This window comes from Rhinoderma darwinii, chromosome 6 (genome assembly GCF_050947455.1).
Source record: "Rhinoderma darwinii isolate aRhiDar2 chromosome 6, aRhiDar2.hap1, whole genome shotgun sequence".
Taxonomy (NCBI): Eukaryota; Metazoa; Chordata; class Amphibia; order Anura; family Rhinodermatidae; genus Rhinoderma; species Rhinoderma darwinii.
The window spans coordinates 25,322,498-25,335,002 of NC_134692.1; the positions used below are offsets into that span (position 1 = coordinate 25,322,498).

Genomic DNA, 12,505 nt, shown 5'->3' on the forward strand with positions numbered 1-12,505 from the left:
CCTACCTGATGTACTGGGGTTGACGGTTACAACATTAACATTTAAAGAGGAGTGTGATACAATACCAAATCTATGGGTTTTATATTCCTGGGGCTCATCTATTCCTGAAGTACTATCCCTACAAGGATTCTGGTTTTACGGGAACTAGTAGTTCCTACTAAATTACTAATGTTCTGGAAAGTAAATTGTTGGATTTTTCCCCAAAAAATCCTATTTGTGTCAGATTTGGATACACTAGTAAGATGTTCTGTGAACGACTGAAGTCTCTTTGAAATCATCAGGGTCAATACAGCTTTCTTGACTTGTGTCACAAGACAATGTTGTGTGATTATTCTAAAATAGCGAAATATAGCTAATTTATATGGACGCAATCTTTTATTTTGGTGCACGAACACCCCCCCCCCCCTTAAAATAGCAAAAAGACTATCAGATATGTACATCATATCAGGGTCAACAGAGCTAATCCCAATGTATCTAGCCAAGGAGCCCACAGATCCCAAAACTTCTTGATTTTTCCTCGCAAATGTAAATTTACTTTAGCAATGTATTCATCCACTGTAACAGGTGTTAGTGACTTCCAGTGGAAAGCAATTAGTTCACGGGCTAAATATCTCGAGATAGCTAACCCGTGGCTCTCTTATCACAGGTGCCCCAGCATCACATCTAAGTAAGTAAATCAGAGGAACTCCATCTAATTGTACCGCATATGTTTTATCAATGAGGTCAAGCACATCTGTCCAATACCTCCTTGAGCGTAGGCAATTCCACATCAAGTGAATTAGTCCAGCTCTAGGTGATCGGTGGCGGATAGATCATCAGATCTAAATTCCATTCTAAACAGTAAGGCCGGTGTTTTATTCACCTAGAGAAGGTAAATATGAGATAATCGATGAGCCTCACTAACTGCTACTATTGGAGCGTTTTAAAGAGTGTCCGACGATTGGTCATCGGTAATAGGCCTGACATCACTTTGCCACTTAGGCCTCATGCACACGACCGTAGCCGTGTGCACGGCCGTGATTTTCGGGTCGGCTGGCTGCGGACTGTCAGCCGCGGGCCACCCGCAAATCGTACGACATGCACATGGCCGCCGTCATTGTTTTCAATGAGCCCAGACCGCAAAAGATGTCCGTAATAGGACATGACCGTTCTTTCTGCGGTGCGGGTTCCCGGGCTGTGCAAAGACCGCAAAAACTACGGTCGTGTGCATGGCCCCATAGAAATGAATGGGGCCACAATTCTCCCGTGGATTTTCGGGGGAATTGCGGCCTTAAAAACACGTTCGTGTGAAGTAAAATCCGATTTATGTGTGGCCGGTAATATAGGAGACAGCTGATTTTGAGAGTGTACAGCATGTCTCAGTTGAAGGTACTGACAGAAGCTATTGTGAGGCAAAGCATAATCTTCTCTGATTTGCATAAAGGACTTGAAAGTCCAATATGAATAAAGCGGAGACATATGGGTCACCTCCTTACTCGTCCAAGCCTCAAACCATGTCAACTTATTTAACTCAGATTATACAAAGTTTGGCCATATTGGAATATGGTCCGTGTATCCTTTAATACCTGTCAGAGTGCAAAGCTTCTGCCACAGTTTATGAATGGCAGATAAAGTTGGAAAATGCTCGGGCATGCCAACAGATGCATAATCTGAATCAAGTACTGAATGATTTGACCCAATGTGAATGGCGCTATCATTTCACCCCATCCTCGTAAATGCTGTAACTTCACAGCTAAATAATATAGCCACAGATCAGGTAATGCAAACCCATCATCCTCCTTTGATCTTTGTAAGGTGTCCAACTTTATCCTGGGAATACCCTATTATAATACCAGGTCTCTAAAAATAGTATACAAACAAAATGACTCATATAGCAATTAAAGTAAGGGGCTAGGTGCTATGCAAGTAAAGCATCCTCCCTAAGTACCAAAAAAAGGGCAACTCCTATATATACATATATAGACTGGGGGAGAGAAAGGAGCATAGAAGCCAAATATTATAAAAATAAATAGTTTTATTTAACACATAAATACACACAACATATTTTAAAAAGAAGGTACAAAAAGACAAGAAGACTCTGTAGTTCCAGTAAAGCACAACAAGAGAGACTCCCTAAAAGTGGTCCAGGAGAAAGTTTCAGACACTCCAGGTGATAAGTATGGGGTGTGGGCAATGAACTAAATGATATGCATGGATAGATATACCCTAACATGGTACAACCTGTATAAGCAGTGAACAGGGTTAGAGAAAAGAGTAGATCACTAGTGACCGTCACTAGTAACTTGCACGTTGCCGCTGTGTGGCCCGGCCTCGCTCCCGCCCCTATTGGCGCACTGCGCATGCTTGGGATCCCTGTACGCGTCGGGGATTCCGGACATGCGCTATGGCGCTGGGGGCTGGAAGTGGGGCATGCCTCACTTCCGGTTTTCGGCAGAGGATGTGCGCCGTGATCTCCTGGAAAGAAAAAATAGTGAGTTCACCTGTGGCTCACTGCATATAAGGCTGTCCCCTCTTAGACACGTTAACACCCCTTGAGGAAGCATACCGCGAAACGCGCGTTGGGGTTTACCTGCACGCCTGACCGACTTTCCTATTCAACGCTTTATGGGTAAGACTCTCCTTTGACAGAGGGGTGGGGCTGATTGATCAATCTGCGGACTGACTGTTACTAGTGATCTACTCTTTTCCCTAACCCTGTTCACTGCTTATACAGGTTGTACCATGTTACGGTATATCTATCCATGCATATCATTTAGTTCATTGCCCACACCCCATACTTATCACCTGGAGTGTCTGAAACTTTCTCCTGGACCACTTTTAGGGAGTCTCTCTTGTTGTGCTTTACTGGAACTACAGAGTCTTCTTGTCTTTTTGTACCTTCTTTTTAAAATATTTTGTGTGTATTTATGTGTTAAATAAAACTATTTATTTTTATAATATTTGGCTTCTATGCTCCTTTCTCTCCCCCGGTCTATATCTCTAAAAATAGTGTTGTGTCCATTGTTAACGATTATGTCTAGGTTTAGAGCTATGTTCTAGGTGATGTTATTCTACATAAGATGTTACGGATTAGGACTATAAAGAAGCATCTTACTAAATAATGGTGAAAATAACATAGGTGGACATACAATAATATCCTGAGTTGTTTCCATTGACCTTTAAAAGGATTGCTTGTTTGGACATCCCTTGTTTATAATGTGGGGCCCCTGGATATCAGCTGATATTGTAAAGGGGATACACTGGTCAAGCACTTGAATTACCTGCAGCGACATTGATTGACTTCTATGGACATCAACAGTCCCAAAGCAGAGAGCACTTGACATGCCACTAAGTGCTGGCTAAAAGAAAGGGTACTGAGCATAGGGACCAGGCCCATCATTTCGGACAATCAGTGAAGTACATTAAGCCCAGGTTCATACACATACAACATTTCTTTCTGTTCTCGAACTGGGATCAGATCTAAAAGAAAAGACGGGTATATGGTCTATAAATTCTGTCCTTGCGTGGACCTATATTCATTGTGCGAAAGATCAAATTTTGTAAAACCAGATCCATGTTCTTCAACAGTTTTCCATTACCTTTTATACATTACCTTAAATACAGCTGAATACACAAGCTTCTTAGCATCATATGAAGATGTAATAGATAGGGTTTGCGTGACTATGAAGTGTCTGAACTTTCATAACCAATACAGTACATTTAATAGTGTAGATCTAAATCCGTTCCAAAAGAAAGACAATTCAGTAGCAAAAGAGTTGTTTCAGTCAAAAGTAGGGACTTTTTCTCCAAAAGAGGGACACAAAGAGTTTTAAATTTTAAAAAAACTAATAAAACATTTCATAGTCTACTAAAATCACTGTAGATTATATATTACGATAAATAAAAAAGAGTGATTAGGCAAAAAAAACAAAAAATAACCCAAGTGTAATATTGTCCCTAGTGTTACATTTTGGAAGTACAGAGACTTGGGTTGATAGGTGTGAAATGACCACATTATAACAATTTGTGACAATAAGCATAACCTATAACATGGTATTACAGTACGTGCATGAGTTCACAAGTACATATGGAAATAAAAAATAGACAACTGCTATGTTTTTGACAAAACAGGTGTTATCAGTTTTAGATAACTCTTTATTATATGCTCTATTAGGGCATGTTAAAGTTCACCTATCTTCATTATTTGTTGTTTGTTGTTTTTTACAGAAATCAGTAGTACATATAAATACACGTAACTTTGTAATAAATCTTATTGGGGGGAAGTGAAATCTTTGTCACCATCCAATGGAATGTATTTCCCCTTTCCCTGGCTGGAAGGTAATAGAGTGAATAGTAGACAGGGAAGAGGGGGATGCTGCTGCATTCTCTTTCTGTGAGACTACATGCTGTGAGAGGGGAAGGGGGTCAAAAAGGGGAGATGTCTGATACCCTGTGATCAGCTTATCATCAGGGAACCCTTCTAGCAAAAAGGAAATGGCCAAAGCATACAACCCTTTAAGAACCATAAATTAAGAAACTATGGCTTGAGTACTTGAACTGCACTCTTTCTAGGAAGTTCGAAGCAACTGAGGATAAAACATAGTGAAATACTTGTTACTTAAAAGTAAAATTAAGCATAACTGGCGGTCCGTGCTTTCATAACATGCACTTTTCGTCTTATACCAACAGCATGGTATTCGCTGTCCTAGAGCGGTGACCACATCTACAAATGTTAAGAAACAGACGTTGCTCAGCTTAGACTTTCAATGCAGCAGAGACAAATTGGTCAGTTGGCACAATTCATGGTGATATCACCATGGGTTTCCCCAGGACTTTAGGCAATCCTACTAAGTTATCTTAGAAAGTTATCACAGAGCCATAAACAGTTCAGTGATCATTTCAGTTCTGCTGCATTATAACTAGTTGCAGTTTCGAATAAATTCTAACCACTGAAGTTACTCTAAGTAGAGAAATAAAATAAAAAAAAGAGCAAAAAGTATATAGCAGGAAGGCTTTACACGATGCAATAATATGTATAATTCGACAATTTTCAACTCATTTTGGTAGTCGATTACAATCATCTCAAAGTGTAAAGACTTTCAGACTGGCACATCTTTAGGAGTACTAAGATTAGCAAATCGCATTCAATTGTCAGTGGTCTTGCAATTAAAATGGGTGTTGCCATGCACAATGTTGACTTTTCTCCACGTGTCTTTGCCATGTGACTAAAGGTCCTATTACACAGCCCGATACGGGCTGTGAAAATGGGCGCCGATCAACAAGGCAACTCGGAGCAATGATTGGTTATGTATGGGGACGAGCAATCGTTACTTTGATCGTTCATCCCCATATATTTCCATCATGTCGGCAGCACATCTCCCTGTGTACACAGGGAGATCTGCTGCCAGTAACCATAACATTTATTACTGTATAAATGAGCAGATCAGCCAATAAACGAGCACAATTAAAGGGAACGAGCGTTCATTTGAACGCTCATGTGCCCTATCATTGGCCCGTTTAAAAAGGCCTTGAGACTTTAACTTCTTTGCAATATCGAATAATCATTACATGTAAAGGAATGTCATATGCTTCCTTCACAATCAGAAGCTACAATCGAACAAGCAGTCGAATCGCTGAATTGTAGGCATTATCGAAGCTTGTAAAGGATTACCACAGGAGTGTATTGTCCATGCATTTGCACCACTTGTCTGTGTGTGTTATTTAAAGGGGTTCTCCACTTCAGAAAATCCCTACTTGTTAGAAGGGTCACTTAACAATAAGCAGATCACATTGTGTCTCCCTGCTGGGACCCCCCAGAGATCAGCTGTAATCTTTTGGGAAACCTGTCAGTAAGTGATCAGTTTCCCTGCAGCGCCACCACAGGAAAAATGAAGCACTATACAGTTTCCATTCAAATCAATAGGTTGTCCATATAATACAGAACAGGTCCTCTAGAGCAAAATATGCTATTTGAATCCACTCCACTCTCCCCTCTGTCCAAGAGAACAGGGACCCCCTCTATTAACTCAGATTTCCCTAATAGGGTATATGGAAATGGGTTTTCTTTACTGGACAACCCTTTTAACTATCCTTTGTCAATGAAATTGCCTTTCAAAATGGGATTAGTCACCAGTTTGTATGAGGAATTTATTATGACACACCTGAATTCTTTTTTATTTTTTGCTTAATTGGTCAATTCATTTCTGTTAAAACCCCCTTTAAGGCTGGCCATAGATGGGTAGATATTTCTTTGATGCCAATGATCAGTGAAACACCCACTCTTGCTCATACTTATACCCTCTATGCCAGTGAGATGTTGTTAGCATCATGTTTGATTCTTTTCAGCACATAATAAAATGTGGAATATGGTCATTTTCCTATTATATGAATTGTTAGCAACTCCCCCTACATGATCCCAGAACTAAAAATCAGATCAAGTAGGACCAGTATAATAGAACTCTGCTAGATTAGACCCTAATGCCCAAATGTTTTGTGTGTCTGACATTTAGCCATAAGGAGATAATCCATTGGCTGCCTCTGTTCCTGTGGGCATCAGAGGCATTCACACATTGGTTTCATTGATCCCATTGCAAAAGTGATATAGTAAACAATGAGCTCTTGTTGAGTTCCATCTAGATCACCGCTTGATAGCATTGCCTTTCCAGAGAGGTCCACTACTTGTCTATACAACGTCTTACTCTTAAATGCATGTATTTTACATATTTCTAAGTTGGGCCTGAAAATTTTATCCTTTAGTCTTACCATTACAGACTACCATAGATTTTTCACCAAAATTGTAGATGGTAAATGATATGTATATTATTCCCATCACCATATGATTGTGTTAGAATAACTTAGTATCCTACAAATGCTTCGATAATTCCTAATGATATGAACAATTTCACACTTGATTAGTCCTCTACTGAAAGTCATGCACACATAGGCAACCAGATGTTAATGTTCCGCATAAAGAATTATTGTGCATCAACCACTCAGGACTAATCAGATTGACAAAAAATTTCCATTATTACAGGATCGTGACCGACAACATAGAAAAAAAATGATCTAAATTTTTTTTAAAGAAATTGCAAATATTTTTATTCAATTGGATCCTCTGATCTTGGGATCACTATATCTATGTATAACAGTAAAAAAAATTCTAACAGTGTACTATAAAGGGCATAACACAATACCAAGCAGGCCACATTGGCATTTCTGCTCCTTATAAACGGTGGTGGCTACATTACCCTTGGAGATTGAGAAAGTAAGACCTTTCAACACAGAAGAACTGTCTCCCACCCATTACTAACAAATTTTAGTTCCTTAAGACATTGAATTTCCAAAAGCTCAGTTGATCTGAGGTGATACATCTAAATGTAAATTATCCTCATCCCTGGCCTGAGGCCTAACAGAAAAAAGGGAGTATTTTGTGCTTATCGTCACCGACGTACAGGTGTATCAGACTCCTTGAAGAACAATTTCTTTACTTGAAAGATCAGGGAACACTAGACTAGGTAACCTAAGCTAGGTCACCTGGATGAAAAATACAGGAAGAATGCCAGGTGTTACTGACTCGAACTTCTTTACTCTACATGTAGATCAATATATTTATGAAATATGGTGGAAAAGTATGTTTTCCACCAAATTTGCCAAGCTGACGGCTAACATCTAGCTAACTACTTTGGCTAACACTGTAAGGCCTTGTTTACACGGCGTGTATTTGACGCGTTTTACGCGCCAAAAAACGCATCAGAAAAACACATAAAAAACGCATGCTCTAAGCTTTCCATTGACCTCAATGGAAAAACGCATTGTAGTGCATACGACGCTTTATTTTTACACTCACGTGTTTAAAAAACACGTTGTGTAAAAAAAGAAGCGTCAGGTCAATTCTTGGCACGTAAAACACACCAAAAATGTGCCTATTTCCCATAGTTAATGAGAGTCCTAATTACGCACCAAAAAACTTGAACAAAACGCGTCAAAAAACTATTCTGGGAAACTGCTCCTCAATGTTAGAAAATCTGTAGCAATACCTATTTTTAGAACAGTTTCCCTTCAGATAAGGGAAGGGTTTACCAACAAGGATTAAGGAGAAGCCTGGAACCTGGTTAGGGGTTTCCTAGAAGACAGCAACAACAAGGGCAATCACTTGAACAGAAGGCAAGGGCTAGGTGTAAGGGTTCCTTAAGGATGCCATCATTTTTTCAGGCGTTCCCTATGGTAACACGGTTGGAAATGACTGGATTAGGACATCTTCTTATTACCTCCTCCTACAAGGGCCAATCAAGAGGCTAGAAACGAGCAAGTGCCCTACCCTATAACAAAATATTTAACATCATAATACATATAGGAGCAAAAAAACAGGCTTAAAAACAAGCCTGATTAATTTGTTATGTCGTTTGAGACATTTTTTTTAACACATCAGTCATTCATTTTCATGCCAACATTTTTTATGGAAACTAGACGCTATACATGACCCATAGACTTTGTTATGATAAAAAGATGATATCATGATTGATAGAGCAGAAACCCTCTAGTAGATATTTACATTCTGTCTGGTGTCATACAGACTTCATGTTAGTATTATGTAGGGGTTCTAGTCTAAAGAGAGATCTATTTTGATGCATGGGTTAATGATAAATAGAACAAAATAGTTAGGATTAGAAGGCTGGTTTATGGGTCCTTAGGTAATACATAGACATCTATATTCAAAAATGCAGGTTTCATATTATGTCCATCTGATTTTATAGTATAGAAACAAAATCAATAGGTGCCATTATCAAAAACCCACCTTTATACTTCAATGTTTTTAACAATTGACACATTTGTCATTTAATATTAAATTCATAATTTAAATATTAATTTAAATGATAAATGTATATATTATACATATATACATTATATTTGTTTTGTTTCTTTTTTAATCCACCCACCACTTGAGACTAATATATATATATATACACATACAATACTTAAATGCTAATTCATGTATCCATTAACAAATGAATGAGCAAGGAACAAAAACATTTACGTTTTCATTATTGTCTGGTTCCAGCACTTCTTATTGATGAGCCATGGAGTGTTTTATTAAGAGCGGTCATGTGACCGGTAGAACTTTTTATAAGACAAAAAGTAGGTATTGTTCAGGAAACAATTTTAAGAACACTGAAGTTGATTGTATTCTCTTCCCACATGGGCTGAGGTAAGGCTGTGTTTTTCTAAGGAATCCTGCATGCAGCTCCCTGCTTTTAAACTCAGATTTCACAACTACCCATGGATTAACCCCTAAGTCACCGGCAAGTACTAAATACGATGAGAAAAAAGTGGATTCCCCTAAACAAGCCACTAATTATTGATGAAGTTAGTAATTATATAAATATTTGATCATTTAACGTTTGCAGCATCAGCGTCTATTCCAAAAATAAATAAAAATTATTTTTTTATATAAACACAACTATCACATGTCTCACTACAACATCACTCACTACACATGGTAAACTCAATCTCTAATAAAAAATTAAAAAAAACATTCAACAGACATGAAATAATTAAAGCCATGCATTATACATTAAATAATTCAAGGTCAGACGCAAAAAAAAAAAAAAGAAGGAAATAAGTTATGTGCAGCCATCTGTATCACATAAGCAAATACAAAGAATGTGCATAAAACAATGAAATGTAGCTAATTAGCAAATCTTATTGCATTTTCAAGCCATAAAAATTGACAGGTTTGCAAAAACACATTTAAAAAAGGACAATTTCATTTCACGTCTGGTGCAGTATTTCCACACCTGTTGTAAATGATTGAGGACGCCGACAAAAAATTATTAGGAAAAAAAAAATAAATGAAAAATTCTGAGTAAAATAGATTTTTATAAAATGAAAAAAATAAAAAAAAATAGATGAAAAAAAAATGTTCAAACTTTTTTAAATGACGTCACTTTGTGTATTGTAAACTTTGGGCCAGATAAATATGACCAGTCGTGATTCTTAGCCTCTAATTTGCAAAAAAGTCTGAGTCCCCAAATAAATAAATAAATAAATAAATTAAGGAATCTTGCATATAAAATTATACAAGATGGCGAGTAGCTTGTTGTTTAGAGGGCAGGGGAAAAAAAGGAGGAAAATGGAGGATATTGTTATATACACAAAGGGATAAATTTCAACAACTCAACCAGTCAGCAGCTGCTATGCTGTTCAAGGAAGGAACACAAAAGAGTAGGAGAGATGAAGAGGGCAGTGCAGGAAGACAGCAGTGATCAGATGCTCCATATACAGAACCCTCATTCACCCCCCTGATCCTTCCTATCAATCCACATTACTCTCCCTGGCACCAAGCCTGGAATTTGTATGGTGTTGTTGCGGTGATTTTGGCATAAAAATCACTTTATAGGTAGGCTTACCTCACTTAACCCCTGAGATACTAACCACTATGCAAAACAGAAGGTGGGGTTATTTGCTTTTAGTCAACACCCCTTTAACCCTAAGACGTGTAGCTTTAAATAGATTGGAATGAATGGGACATTTGGGGGGCTGGATAAGCCAATCGACAGCATTACCACCAGTTTACGGTTACTGGCAGATGTTCCTGGCATTGAGTTGCAAGACATATGGGATTTGTGAAAACTGAATTACACTTAAACACTGGACTGATTCTCTCAACAACAAATGCTCCCTCGATATCTGCAATTCCACGTGAACTACGAGGAATATGGACATTCACGGCGAAAATACAATTTACTTAAGGACAGGAAAAAAGACCTTAAAAGCCTAAATCATTTTTTATTAAGAATTGCTTAAGGGGGAAAAAAATGCTGAAGGGGTTACCTCCCACCGCCAAAATGCTGAAGGGGTTATAACACAACCTCTTAAGAGCAAGAAGGGTAATATAAGTGTCCTATTGCCAGAAGAGGATATGTTTAGGAGCTGGGTGCCTCATACCTTGCTGATAGGCACCTCAGGGAGGGGCGGAAAGGGAGCAGTAGGGTTAATAAGGGAATACTGAATGCAAGGTCCCATTTAGCTAGCAGAAGCCTCTGGGAAGAAATGCAGAAAAATAAACAGAGAGCAGATAGCAGAGTGCAATAGGAGAGATAGGAGAGGGGCACAGGGAGGGCACGCATTCACCTTCTCATGTGCCTCCCCCTCCTTAGACTACAGCACCCCTACTGATCCCATAGAGAACTGTATAACAACACAGGGAACCCCCCATGTATCCAAACAATCCTTCCCCTGTTTGTTGGGACCCTTATAAGTAACCCATTGATGTGATCGCCTTGCCCTGCTGCAGCTTACTGTTCACTCACCTTATGCCCAGGGTCTCCTCCTTGCCAGGGATTCAGGGGGGTGAATATTTTAGGGAGAGGTGATGGAAGGTTATCTCTGCTTTTCCTTGCCAGTCTCTTTTTGTGTGCTGTGTCTCTCCAGGAGCTGTGGGAAAGGACATAAAGGAAGAGGGTGTAATTGTGCTCCCTCTATGTGTGTGTGTCTGTTTAGTTCCTTGCAGCAGATTGAAGGAGATTCTTCTCAAGGTTTTTATTCAGCTTCACTTCAAGGCAAAGCTTCATGAACCAAAAGTGACGTCAGCCAACAAGCCTCTAACAATGAAACTTGCTGTTAACCAGAGAGCCTGCAAAGGAGGAAAAATGTTTATTTGCTTGTTTTTATTTCTAAGTTTATCCATTTAATTTACTACAGCAATCTGCACTGATAGAACGCAAGAGACCATGTCATACCCATCATCTCATCTAACGATAAACTCAGTATATAACATATGTAAAAAAGGAAATTTAAGTAAAAGTGTACAATATATCTTTAAAATTGTGATGTCAACTTTGGACATAATTCTGTTTCATTTTACTTTTTTTGTTGGAGATATGTTAAGTAATAATTATAAGCTCAGCAGTTAAATGTCACTTAGATTTTTTTTAAATAATATTTTAAAAAAATAAAAAATATATATATATATTGATAATCACAAAAAAGTTGGCCAAATTTAATTTTTACTTCAAGGTTTACATCAGAAAATATTATTACTTTTATAGTAGACATACATGTAAATAATGACTTTATATTACAATTTGTTTTATTTATTTGATTGATCTGTTGTTTATTATATTTTCTTAATTGTGTTAATAACATTTTATATTTCGGAAAATTTTAAGGAGAATAATACTATATTTTTGTCTTTATTTCTCAACTTCTAACAACTTTAATCTAAGGATATAAAGCTAGGTGGACACCACTTTCGGCAATTACATCTGCCGTTGACTCCCATTAACAAAAACGTATCTGAGCGGTAAACTTTGAGTTTGTATAGAGTTGTATTTAAAATTTTAGTCAACTATGCTTTTCAGTAGAGTTGAGAATGCGGTATGCCAATGTAGAGCAGCCAAACGTATTCCAAAAGGACAACCTTTTGACATGTATTTAACTATTTAAGTTTATGGACACGTCGGCATATAGATCGGGAGACTTTCCTGGTGCATACGCCAAACATGCCCAAGAAATGTGGTCGATTTAG

The 12,505-nt window shown here is 38.1% G+C and overlaps 1 protein-coding gene across 19 annotated transcripts in view; it reads right to left on the reverse strand.

Moving 5' to 3' along the window:
- The window catches only part of BAZ2B (bromodomain adjacent to zinc finger domain 2B), a 241,997-nt gene extending 230,398 nt beyond the window's left edge, over positions 1-11,599 (reverse strand). For 15 of the 19 annotated variants that reach the window (XM_075829327.1, XM_075829326.1, XM_075829337.1 and 12 more), the window contains exon 1: positions 11,289-11,599. The gene's annotated coding sequence lies outside the window, so the exon portion shown is untranslated. The remainder of the gene's footprint in view (positions 1-11,288) is intronic. The other 4 variants (XM_075829339.1, XM_075829338.1, XM_075829335.1 and 1 more) reach the window with 1 other exon arrangement.
- Positions 11,600-12,505: the final 906 nt, after the last annotated feature.